The sequence below is a fragment of the Etheostoma spectabile genome, chromosome 5 (assembly GCF_008692095.1).
Source record: "Etheostoma spectabile isolate EspeVRDwgs_2016 chromosome 5, UIUC_Espe_1.0, whole genome shotgun sequence".
Lineage (NCBI taxonomy): Eukaryota > Metazoa > Chordata > Actinopteri > Perciformes > Percidae > Etheostoma > Etheostoma spectabile.
The window spans coordinates 819,750-832,022 of record NC_045737.1 but is presented as its reverse complement, the minus strand read 5'-3'; positions in this window follow the sequence as shown (position 1 = coordinate 832,022).

Here is a 12,273-nt window from a genome sequence, read left to right as displayed (position 1 = left end):
TTTTTTTTTTTTAAGTCATGTAGCACTTGGAGATTTTGCAAAATCTATAAAGTGCATTATAAATTACAATAGTATTCAGTATATATTAATTATATATTTTATGCCGCTGTACAGTGTGTCCCGGCCGAGCGGGAGGCCATGGAGAGGTACTAGGGAATCTCTCTCGTCCGGCTTATCCATCACCTCATCGTCCCCGGTTAGAGCGGTGGTTCTTTTTCGTGGAAAGAAGGGACAAATCCCTGTCGTCCCTGCATTGGACCTACCGTGGATTGATAAGATCACGTTAAGAACACAATACTCCTATCATCCAACCCTACATCCAAACAAAAACCAACAAAAAAAAAAAAAACCTTGAGTCCACTTCAGGTCGCCGTTGGTGTTCAACTAAATTGGGATTTGAGAACGCCTACCACCTTGTTCGTTCGGGAGGGGGACGAATGGAAGACCGCCTTCTACCTCTGTGGACATTTTGAGTACCTCTCATGCCGTTTGGACTCACCAATGCGCCAGCGGTTTTTCAGGCCTAGTCATAACTTTTTAAGGATTTTTTGTAACCTTTGTGGTGGTGTATCTTGATGATATCCTTGTTTTCTCCTCTCTCTTCCCGGACTATTTCCCAGGTCAAGCAGTCCTCCAACGCCTTCTTTGAGAATCGGCTTTATGTGAAGGCGAGAAATGCTCCTTCCACCACGCTCGGTTCTCCGTTCTGGGTTTCATCATCGAGGGTGGACTAGCGGGCTGACCCAGAAGACCACGGCTGTCGCCGACTGCCCACACCGGTTTACACGTAGCAACTGCAGCGTTTTCGGGGTTCGCTAACTTTTACCGTAGGTTCATTCGGGACTTCAGTCAGGTGGCAGCCCCTTTGACCAAACTCACTCCCCCAAGTCCCTTACCTTTGGTCTCCTGCTGCTGAGCAGGCTATGTCTACATTGAAAACGCCTGTTTACTTCTCCCCTTTGCTCAAACATCCGACTGTTCCTCCTTTGTGGTGGAGTGATGCTTCTGCGTCTGGTGGTGGGGCGGTTGTGTCCCAACGCTCCACACCTCGACCAAAGCTCCATCCCTGCGCCTATAGGTCTAAAAAACGTCTCCAGGCGAACGGAATTAATGATGTGGGGAACCGGGACTGTTGGCAGAAGCTGGCCTGGAGGAGCGCCACGGCTTGGGCGCTGTGCAGCCGTTCGTGGTTGGACAAGACCATAAGAACTTGGCCTACATACTCCACCAGAGACTGAACTCTCGCCAAGCCAGGGCCCTGTTTTTGTGGTAGATTTGATTTCACTCTAACCTACCGCCCAGGTACCGCAACGTCCAGCTCGATGCCCTTCCTGTCTGTTTTGACCTCACGAGGATCCTCTCAACCCAGTCTGTGCTGTCACCCACCTGGGTGACGCCGCCGTCCGCTGGAATCGAGGACCTGGTGAAAGTGCTCATACGACGACCCTGACCCGGAGACGTCCTCCCGATCGCCTTTTTGTTCCGCAGCCCGTGAGTCCCAGGTGTTGCAGTGGGTCCACACCTCACGGTTTGCCTGCCACCCTGGTGTTCACGCATGTTGACCCTGTTACGCTGACACTTCTGGTGGCCGTCGGCCAAGCCTTGTTCGGGCCCTACGTCGCGGCTTGCTCTATCTGCCCCGGGGAAGGCCTCCCACCAACTGCCTTCTGAACTGCTGCAGCCGCTCCCGTCCCCACGCCCCTGGCCCACTGGCGCTGGATTTTGTCATGGGCTTGCCCCGTTCTGAGTGATATACACCATACTCACAACGTGGACAGGTTCTCTAATCTGTTCACTACGTTGCATTCAAATTACCTACGGCCAGTGAAACGGCTGACCTCGTTCACAACACGTATTCCGTCTCATGGAATACCTGTGGATATCGTGTCTGATCGAGGTCCACAGTTCTATTTCCCGTGTTTGGAAGGCTTTTGTTCCTTCTCTAGGTGCGACTGTCAGCCTCACGTCTGGGTCCATCCCCACCAACGGGCAAACTGAGAGAGCCAACCAAGACCTGAAACTGCGCTCCTTTGTGTGGCCGCCCAGGAACCCACGGCTTGGGCTGTCACTCCTGCTGGGTGAATATTCCCACAACTCCCTTACCACCTCTGCCACTGGGCTCTCCCCCTTCAGGTGGCTTTGGGTTATCAGCCCCCTTTATTTCCCCCAGGAAAAGGACCTGGCAGTCCCGTCGGTGCGGAGCACCTCGCCGCTGCAGACGGGTCGTGGATCGCGGCTCGGAGGCTCTGCTACAGACTATTCTCGACCAAGGCGACGGCTGACAGGCCAGGGCTCCTGCTCCGCAGTACGGCCGGGCAGGAGGTCTGGTTGTCGTCTCGTAAGACGTAGTCTGTAGCAGAGCCTCCCGAGCCGCGATCCAGACCCGTCTGCAGCGACGCAGGTGCTCCTTTACCGACGGGACTGCCAGGTCCTTTTCCTGGGCAGGAAATAAAGGGGGCTGATAACCCAAAGCCACCTCGAACGTAGAAATATACGCTTTTGGCAATTGTAAAGATGTGTAATTTAAAATGCAACAGATGTATCACCGTGTGAGAAACACTGAAATAAATCAAACTTACATTATATATTACTTAGTATCATAAGGGTCCATGTAAAGTGACTAAGTCGTATGTGTGGGTAGGGGGGAATTTGGAGTTCAGCAGTCTTAGACGGGGGATGAAGCTGTTGTGAACCTGGTTTGTGCATTTGAAGCTGCTGAACCTCTTGACAGAGGGCAGCAGGGGAGAACAGTCCATGGTTGGGGGGGTGGGAGTGGAAAATGTGAAAGCTGTCATTGTGCTGTTGAAGTGCACCAATTCCATCTTCATGATCTGATCAAAGACAAGTTGAAGAAAATCAATTGTTGTCAATTGGTTGTTTAACTTCCCCTTGCACACACTGAACCTTGCTTTCTAGACAAACTTCTCAAGCTGCTTTAAAAACACCGATAAATGCAGCATGCTGGAAGGGATTTGTGGGCCTACCCAAGTAACTCCAATTTCTGTACATTTGTCTTTTTGCAATACCCATGAGAATAATGGTCCACACACCACACACCAACACACACACACAAAACCACAAGAAGGCCAAAACACAGATACGGTTCCACAAATGCACACACAAACAGTTGAGTTCCACACACAGTTAAAACACCACAATGACGCACATATCAGGCACTCAGAACACACAGCGACACGGCTCTGACACAGCTCTGCTGACGGGCAGGCTTCAGCTCCTCATCACCAGTTGTTTCCCCGCTCTGCTGCAAGCCTGCGATTGCCTTCCCTTCGACTCGCTCTGTCACATTTCTCCAGGAAATATAGTTGTTTATGAACAGCACAACAGCAATCCAGTTGTTCATCAAGGCTGCCAGCTGCACTATATTACTTTTTTAATGAAACGTAATCAGTGATACATAGGAGCTGATGAGAAAGCAGTAGTCATTCAGCTGAGCTGCTGAAGCTCTAAATGACACATCTGATTAGGCTGACCCCGGGTCGGTTGTTCCCATGTTTTCTTCTGGGCGTTGCCACAGTCACCTGTATCGATGCCTATCTGCTGCTCTCGCAGTCAGTGGGAATTGGTAGCAAGGTCTCACGGAGAGTATTAATAGATGACACTATTTGTGAATGCACGCATAGATAACTGTTGACATCAACACACCCTCCACACCCCCATAACACAATCACACCTACACAAAGAGACACCACGCTTTCTACACAGTGAGCAGAATATTAGAAACCCCTTCCATGCCCTCCTTTTTACATTTGCATCTGTCTGTACTGGAGCCTGCAACAACAACTTCAATTTCCACCATGCTTGCAATAAACTGAAGACTGTTAACAAAAAATAAAATGGCAGAATAATGCTTGCAATCAAGCGGCAACCTCTGGTGCTGAAAAATAGACCAAGTGGAAGTGCCGAAAACTGCATTTCATTGAGTGCCTTGAGGCTTGCTCCCAAAATTCAAAATGCCCAACTGTGTAAGCAGAAAGCATGCATAAGGTTGTACCATAAAGGGGTTCCATTTGTGAGTGAATGTAGGTTCCTCACAACACACATCCACGCATCTTGCCCATTTTTGGTAGGCTCTCAGAACCTATAGGTCGTCAAAAGACTACATCCGTATTTATAGTCTAGGAGCCAAATCACTCAAGGCTGAGTGTCGTTTAGCTGAAGCGCTCTGGAACTTATAAGGCAAGAATAATTAATGTAGGAAGCAGCTGTTTTGCACATTTCAAGCCTGGTATACACAATGTATTGCATTACTGAAGTTGCTGCATTACTAACAGTTTTGATGTACATGATTTTTTTATTTTTTTTATTTTAATAAAATAACTTTACTCCACTACATTAAAGGCCAATATAGGTTAAATCCACTATACATTCACTTCATTTAGTAGTTCTTGTGACCTGTTTTTGATTTCCACTGAACTCAAACTTTCTGAAGAAAGGAGCTTGAAGCTGCTACCAGGTCCTTTGGTTACTCACCCATTATGTTGGTAATAGTGTTTTTAAGTCTGACACTAACCTTATTGACTCTCACCTCAACTGTTAACCTTTACTCCCAATGTTATTTTGATCCGAGTTCTAATATAACAGTTAACCCACACCAAATAACCCACGAAGCAGCAAGAAAAACGAAATGTGCTCAATTGGTTGGGAGAAATCTTCCTGATCTCTGTACATCAGAGAATATTTTCTTCTCATATAAAAAGACAATCACAAGAACAATTCACAAAATAGTCAAGATTATGGTGAAGACACACACGCACCACACTTAAGGACACACACAGTACGTTATAGACACACACTCGAACACAGAGGAAACACAGACTGAGCACATAGTCCCCTGTGATTTCTCTCCACTAATTGGCTTCACACGACATGAGCCTCGATATTAGTGCCAGTAAGGCAGCGTGGACCGAGGCCTCCTGTTACTACAGATTCTTTGCTCTGTTGGCAGGCAAAGTCAAAAGAACAACTGTCCTTCCTCCCACCACACAATCCTGATTATGTATAGATACAAACAGCCACATGTTAAATAACGGGCACAATTTAATTATGTACAGTAAGTAACACTGCATTTTTCTACATAACCTACAATGCTCATATACGTGTAGAATAGATGTTGATACAGTTCATTTTATGAGCCAGCCACTTGTATTTGTTGAAAGCATGGACTACTTTGACATGTTAGTCCGCTGGGGAGAGAGGACGCATACCAGAAATCAAACAACAATAAGTTACTGTGTTAATTCGTCTATTTTGTGTATGTGGACCTTGTTGATGGTGGTTTATGAATCAGCTGCATGACAGCAAGGTGACATAGGCAGCTATATTCCCTAAAGTGCCATTAATCAATGGGAGCGAGGAGCCTGCTGGCGCTCTCTAGGGACACAGGCTTGTCTATTTTGTCAGCCATCTCATTCTATAGGAGCAGCTGTCAAGCATTCTTGTAGCACGGGACTTTCACTTAGCGTGAACTATTTTCGTTAAATTCAAGATGGTATGATTGTAAGGGCCGGCTTTGTCTGTGTTTGAAATTCTGGAGCAACCAGCCCCACGTGACGCTTCGTCCATCAGCTGCAGACTTTTTTTTGCTTGTTGTGGTCAGTGAAGAGAAACTGCTGGCAAGCTCACTAGTGTGCAATGAAGGGTTAGGGTTAGGGCAAGTCACCGATAGAGGCGTAGACCAAGAAACAAGTGTCTTCCCTGTGCTTTCTGATTACAGTCGGAAACCGTAGCAGTTATTATATCTGTGTTAATACTTTTAGTCATATTTCTCAGCGGGACAACTTACTTAATTACTTAGCAAAAGAATTTCAGTAAATTGCACTATCAGCAGTAAGTCAACTTCATTGTTTCAAGGCCGCTTTCCTTTCTTTTTTACTTAGAGAATGTTTGGATCTCCAAAGTACAGCATTTTATTGAGTGTGGCCATTAAGCACATGATTCTGAGTGTTTCACAAAAAGATGTTCCGATGAGCCTGCTTTGTAAAACAATCTGAGATTCTGTTTTTTTTTCAGCAAGCGATTGTGTGTAACCTCGAGGCCTAACCAACATTAACCATATTTCCGTTCTTCATCTCCCTTCATTAAATTACATCCTGTTTCTTGCAGTCTTCGTTGTGTTGCTGGCACATTGTACATTTGTCAACCAATGGAACAGCGTTCACCACCCCTGTGTTGTGTTTCTACTGTCACTGAAGAGGAATACATGTTCTTGTGCACTATTATTCAGCTGGCACTTCCATCAAAGTGAAGCTTGCTAAGCTCAAAACGGAGTACTCTACATTTGTCTGTGTTCGGCATATGTATATCTGGCAAAGCAGCTTTGCTTCCGCACGTCACGGGTGGTCCAAGCAGACACATTCAAGCTATTTTTACCAGGATCATTTGGCTTCATATGTGTTGGAAAATTCATCTGTAGCATCATGTGCCAACAAGAACGATTGTCATATTTGTGAGACGTTCCACTGTTATTGTTTGGATCGACCAGCAAAAGATTCCCGCTCCTACCAATGAAAATATACATGAGAATTAGACGCAACTTAATGGTTTGTAATACCAAAACAACAAAAGTAAAAAGTTCTTTCAATTATCAGGCAGCTCCTACATTTGTCCATGTAAAATTTTAAGATAAATAAAAACTCACCCCCAACCAGTGTGGTCTGTAAGATAACCGTATATTTAGTAAACTGTTCACAGCCAACATTGTCAGGCGACAGTAACGCTACAGTCGTCTCTATCTTTAATAAAAACTTAGTCGAGCACTCTATTTCCTGTCTAATCATTTCCAACAAATCAGACGTTTGATATTATCAAAGTTTTAAGTCTGCTGGTGAAGTAAATCATGTGAACGTTGTCAAGTACCATGGGTGCGCTCCCTCCTAGCACCAACAGGAAGCCACAATGGCTAGAGTCAGTATGTTAGGAAGCTAAGGCACCATGCTAAGCTAAATGCTAAAGAGGGAAATTGCCTCTTTCAAGCCTTCTGAAGCAACGTCTCAAACGCAGACGCTTTGGTTAGGCTGCAAAAGGGTACTTTGGGTACTACCGCACCATCTGATGTAAAAACTGCAACCAGTCTGCAAATTCCCTTAAGTTCCAGCTGACGCTAGCGGTAGCCAGCTAGCTTGGTTACATTTTAAAACAAATCTAGGTTGTAGTCTTGAAATTTGACCCTCAAGTAGTGTCTTTACAAGTATGAAACGTCTGTTTCGTAGATATGGAATGTATTTCTATTAAATGTGAGATGGTGTCGGACTTCAGTCTTTTCAAAATCTTCAAGTGTATGTAGGACACAAATCAACCAACCACTCAGTGGAAGGGTGTACAAGGCCCCCAAGCGTTAGACTTGATATTACATAGCAGCCAAACTGTGGAATTACAACTCTGTGTCGTCACGCAATGCCTTCTGGCCCAAGAATACTTTTCCAATAGACTTAAAATGCAAAGAGCGTCTTAATCAGTGGACTACTTTTTTTTGAGTGTCACGAAGCCCCGCGAAATCATCAGAATTTGATCCATTTGGTCCAAAATTAGAAAGTCTAGAAAGTTGTAAGATTAATCATGTAATACCCCATTCAAGTTAGCAGAAGCAGAGGTTCAACAGAGACATGAATGTTGCAGTGAGCAACGGCGGAGTTCCATGATTTAGCTAGCGCACAACTAGAAGAATTTAAAGGAGTTAAAGGAAGATTAACCCTGGGAGCCGAGACACATGCCCACTAGTAAAAAAGTACCTCTGACTCCATAGTTTATAACTTTGAACATATAAGCGATTTACTCCATTTCGGTTTCGTTTGAATCCTGACGATTGCATCTTTACAGGCGGTCTTTTTCTTCCGTCTTTCTAGCCTCTACAGGGAATTTTCTATCCAGCCTGGAACTTCAGCTCTTTGGGCTTTAAATCCATACTGTTATATCCAAGATGGTCACTTTATATCCATATTATGTCATCGCGTTTTGACTCATTTTCGCTGCGCTGAAATCGTTGTCTAATCTCTGATCTCCGCTCTGTATCTGTCTGTCTACTTATCAGGAAGTACATGCCCATATATGGGAATAAAGGACACCCCTCTGTATGGAAGGCAAGAGGACAAAAAGGCCTATATACTCTATGGAAGGCAAACAATGCACTATTTATACACATATTTTGTTTGTCTAACATGCTGTGGGTGTATATCAAATAATATGACATTATTATGTTATTATTGGCATAAAGTAAATGTCATGAGAGCAAACGTATCTGACTTTTTTTTGGAAAAACATGCATGTATTTTGTCAACTGTATAAGTTATATTTATTTCTTCACAGTGTGATCCCAAGACAATATGAGAAGTGTTTAGAATGAAAATGGCTTAGGTTTTACTTATATGTACTGTGATATACAATACTATCTGGAAGATTCATTTATTATTATTTATTTATCTTTCTTTAGAGCCTACAACCATGTTTAACATGCCAAGTGACCTCACTGCAACCCAATATTCCAAGAACCAGTTTGGTCCTAAAAAGATGATGTTCATATCTTGACTGTAGACAACAGGGTTGACTGTTTTTACAAGCTTTTTATAAAAATAAATCCAGACGATATTAAACTTTAACAATGTCCTCAGGGCCCCCAGGGTGTTAAGCAGCACAGTCCCTGCTCTGAGCTGGTGCTGTATCAGCAGAAACACAGTAAAAAGAAAGAAGGAAAAGAAAAAATGCAGCTCTAATTATCACCAATTTCCTAAATGCTAGCATGTGTAAAATTATTATTTTATCTATCCAGGTCCTATTACAGAAACCGCCGTGTATATCATAACATGAAATACACTGAAAACAAATGCACTTGGCTAGAGTGACATCCGGCAACACCTTCATGCACTTAAAGGTGTGTTATCCATTTTAGAGCAGCTGTTCCTCATCAACGTCTCAACCAAACTTCACGGAATTATATTAATTCTGCGGTTATGAATTCCTTCCACTGTCTCCTGTGCTGCAGAACCACTGTCCGCCACGGCTTGGTGGTAGATAAGCTTTCTTAAAATCAACCATATCAATCATAAAAAAACATTTATTTACTCACCGAATGAGCATTAATTATGTGTAGAACAAACAATGTATTTTGGTCACCGTTACATAAGAGAATAGCTTTGCCTTTTTAAAACATTAATAAATCAGAGAAGGGAAGATTGACATTTGACTGAAACTTAAAAGGAGCTTATGCATAAACAGTCTGAGAAGCATTCATTCTTAAAAATACATACTGCTACCAATATCCTAATCAGGAGTACCCAGTGTACTGCAATATATATCCGCAAATATACATATTTCATTTTATAATACTTTTCTTGAATGGAAAATGATAGTGTGTGTTTTGAGCAACAGTAAAACATCGTTATACTTTATCTTTATAAATTATAGAGGTGTTCTAGACCTTACTCTATCTGTAAAGTGTCGGAGATAACTTGTTATGATTTGAATTAAATTTTGGGAATGTTTGGGGGTCAATGTTGGCCCACAGACACATTTAAAGCCATGCACAAATGTTTTCAGTCTCGGGAAAATAAAATCATGTGGATTAAAATAGACATTTCAATTCAGACACAGTGTATATTTTACAATATAAAAAGGGACAACTCCGATATACTAATACTGTTGAATGTGTTGTATTTGTCACACCTGAAAAAAAGAGAATGTGACTAAACTGTGGGGGAATCCCAACTTCAACTCCTGCTAGTGTAAGTGAGACAGTAGTACCCTGTTTTTATTCAGGCAGTGTCCAACATATACCTCATAACCTTCCCAGGCAGAGGAGTAGTTCAACTCTGGTCTCTATAGACGGGAGACATAACAGCGTATGATACACAGTGCTAGAGCAGTCATGGAGGAAGTAACCACATACACATTCGCTGTCTGTGCTGAGATATTTGGGTTAAGTATCTGTGTTTACAACGCTTGCATATCTTGGAGTGTAAGAGGTCTAGCTATCTGATGCCTCCAGCTTGAGTTTGAATAGTCCTTCAGGAAGAACAGGAATTCAGGAGAGTGGGAACATGATTGTCTATATCGACGACGTTTCCATTCTGACATTGCTACAATGCGGAAATTCGGCTGGATGCTCCTCTTTTAGGTCAGTGTCTGCAGTTCACTTTCTTGTGTTGTGCATTTTAAACTCGTGTTTGTATTTCTGAGGACTACTGTAACTGCTCCACTACGGTTATGCTCCTCAGATCTCTGCAGGGGTAAATCCAGCACTAGCTGGACTATTGATTTCTGTTGCACACTAAAACCACTTTTGAATGTACTACATCTCCACCAAACAAGTTCCTTCCGCAGGCTATTTGTCAGAGGTATTGTATAGTAGCTCTGTATGATTGGATTTGTTAAAAAGAACATGCCAATAAACCAGAGCATGTTTTTCTCCATCCCGAATGCGTGTGGACTAGCCAGACCCTCCTCCAACGGTGCTTTTTGTTTTCCTTAACATAAACTATACAGTGATATTGTAAACAGTTTTGGTATTTTTTGCCATACAACATTGAATAATGGAGATCAGTCCCGTCCAAGGTGTTCTTGCAGACTGCCGTTCTTCTCTTGGATTCAACCTCCACCTCACAAGCCTTACAGGGCTGGCTGCAGAGAAGGCACCCCCCCAGCATGGTGCTGCCTCCACCCATGCTTCACTGTGGATAGTCTGTTGTGTGAGTGTGGGGCAGTGTTTACTTATCATGGATGTAAATAACAGCCATAATGATTTGGCAATTTCAACATCATATGGCCATAGCCTTACACCAACATGGATTTCTTCTGCATTCATGCAATCAAGTGAAACCCTGAACTACTGAAATGGGATCTTTCTATTATATACCTTCTGAAAAAGATTTTGCTTCACCAGTAAGTGGTTTCAGTTTGTCCTATTATGTACAACATATCTTTTACATTTGTAATTAATTAGATCATTTTAGATACCGTTTCCGTTTTTCGTTTAAAATGTCTCATTGTAGTGGGTTGGGTTGGACCCAGAACAAACAGGCTAGAGGATGACGGTAAAGAAAAGGTTTAATCCAAACAAAAGACAACGTGGTACAGGTACAGGTGGTGGAGGTATGGGATGGGGTTCCAAGGAGAGGGTCTGGAGGAACTGCAACCATAACGGCGGTACAAAAAGATACAACTAGACGAAAACAAAAAGTTAGTCGATGCATACTCAGGTGAGCAACGTGCACAAAGATGGCCAAGTTACCACTTAGGGGTTGCAAGAACTGGCGTGAAGAGGTGTTCAGCCTCGGGTTAGATATGGGAGATGGGATGATGGAGATAGATTGCAGCTGTGGAGCTGGAGTAATGAGGATGGGTTGCAGCTTGTGGAAGGGGATTGCAAGTGTGGCCACGCCTCCGGACCAGATCCTCTATGGTGACCTCTTGTGGAAGAGCGAGTACAGCACAGACACAGAAAAGGGAAGGAAGACACACACAGCACGCAGCGGACCCATGACAGACCCCCCCCCAATGGACGCCTCCTGGCGGCCAGGACCATCCGATGGGCACGGTGGTAATCAGCCACAACTGAGGGTCCAAGATGAACCGGAGGCACACCCACAACAACCGTTCTCCGGCCTGTACTGCCCGCCCCTCCCACGCCGCCGGAGCCAGAAGTTACGGACGGTGTAGGCGATGTATCCTCGATCAGTCTCAGCAGCGGAGGAGGGTCCAGGGGAGACCAGGGAACTGGAGGACCACCTATCTGAGAAACGTGAGCGGTCGGGTGGATTCTTCATAGTAGCGGCAGCTCAACCGGACGGGCGAGGGTTGATGATGATGACTGATTGGAACGACCCAGGACCGAGGGGAGAGCTTCCGTGATTCCGTCCGCAGGGGCACGTTTCGAGACAACCAACGCAACCTCCTGCCCGGCCGTACTCGGGCGAGCAGGAGCCCTGCGCCTTTCAGCCGTCGCCTTGGTCGAGACGTAGTCTGTAGCAGAGCCTCCGAGCCGGTCGATCGCCGACCCGTCTGCAGGAGACGCAGGTGCTCCTTTACCGACGGACTGGCCAGGTCCTTTTCCTGGCAAGGAAAAAGGGGGCTGATAACCCAAAGCCCTCGAAGGGGGAGAGCCCAGTGGCAGAGGTGGTAGGGAGTTTGGGAATATTCACCCCAGGAGAGTGACGCCCAAGCCGTGGGTTCCTGCGGCCACACACAACGGAGCGCAGTTTCAGGTCTTGGTTGGCTCTCTCAGTTTCCTGTTGGAATGGTGGATGGAGACGCCAGGACGTGAGG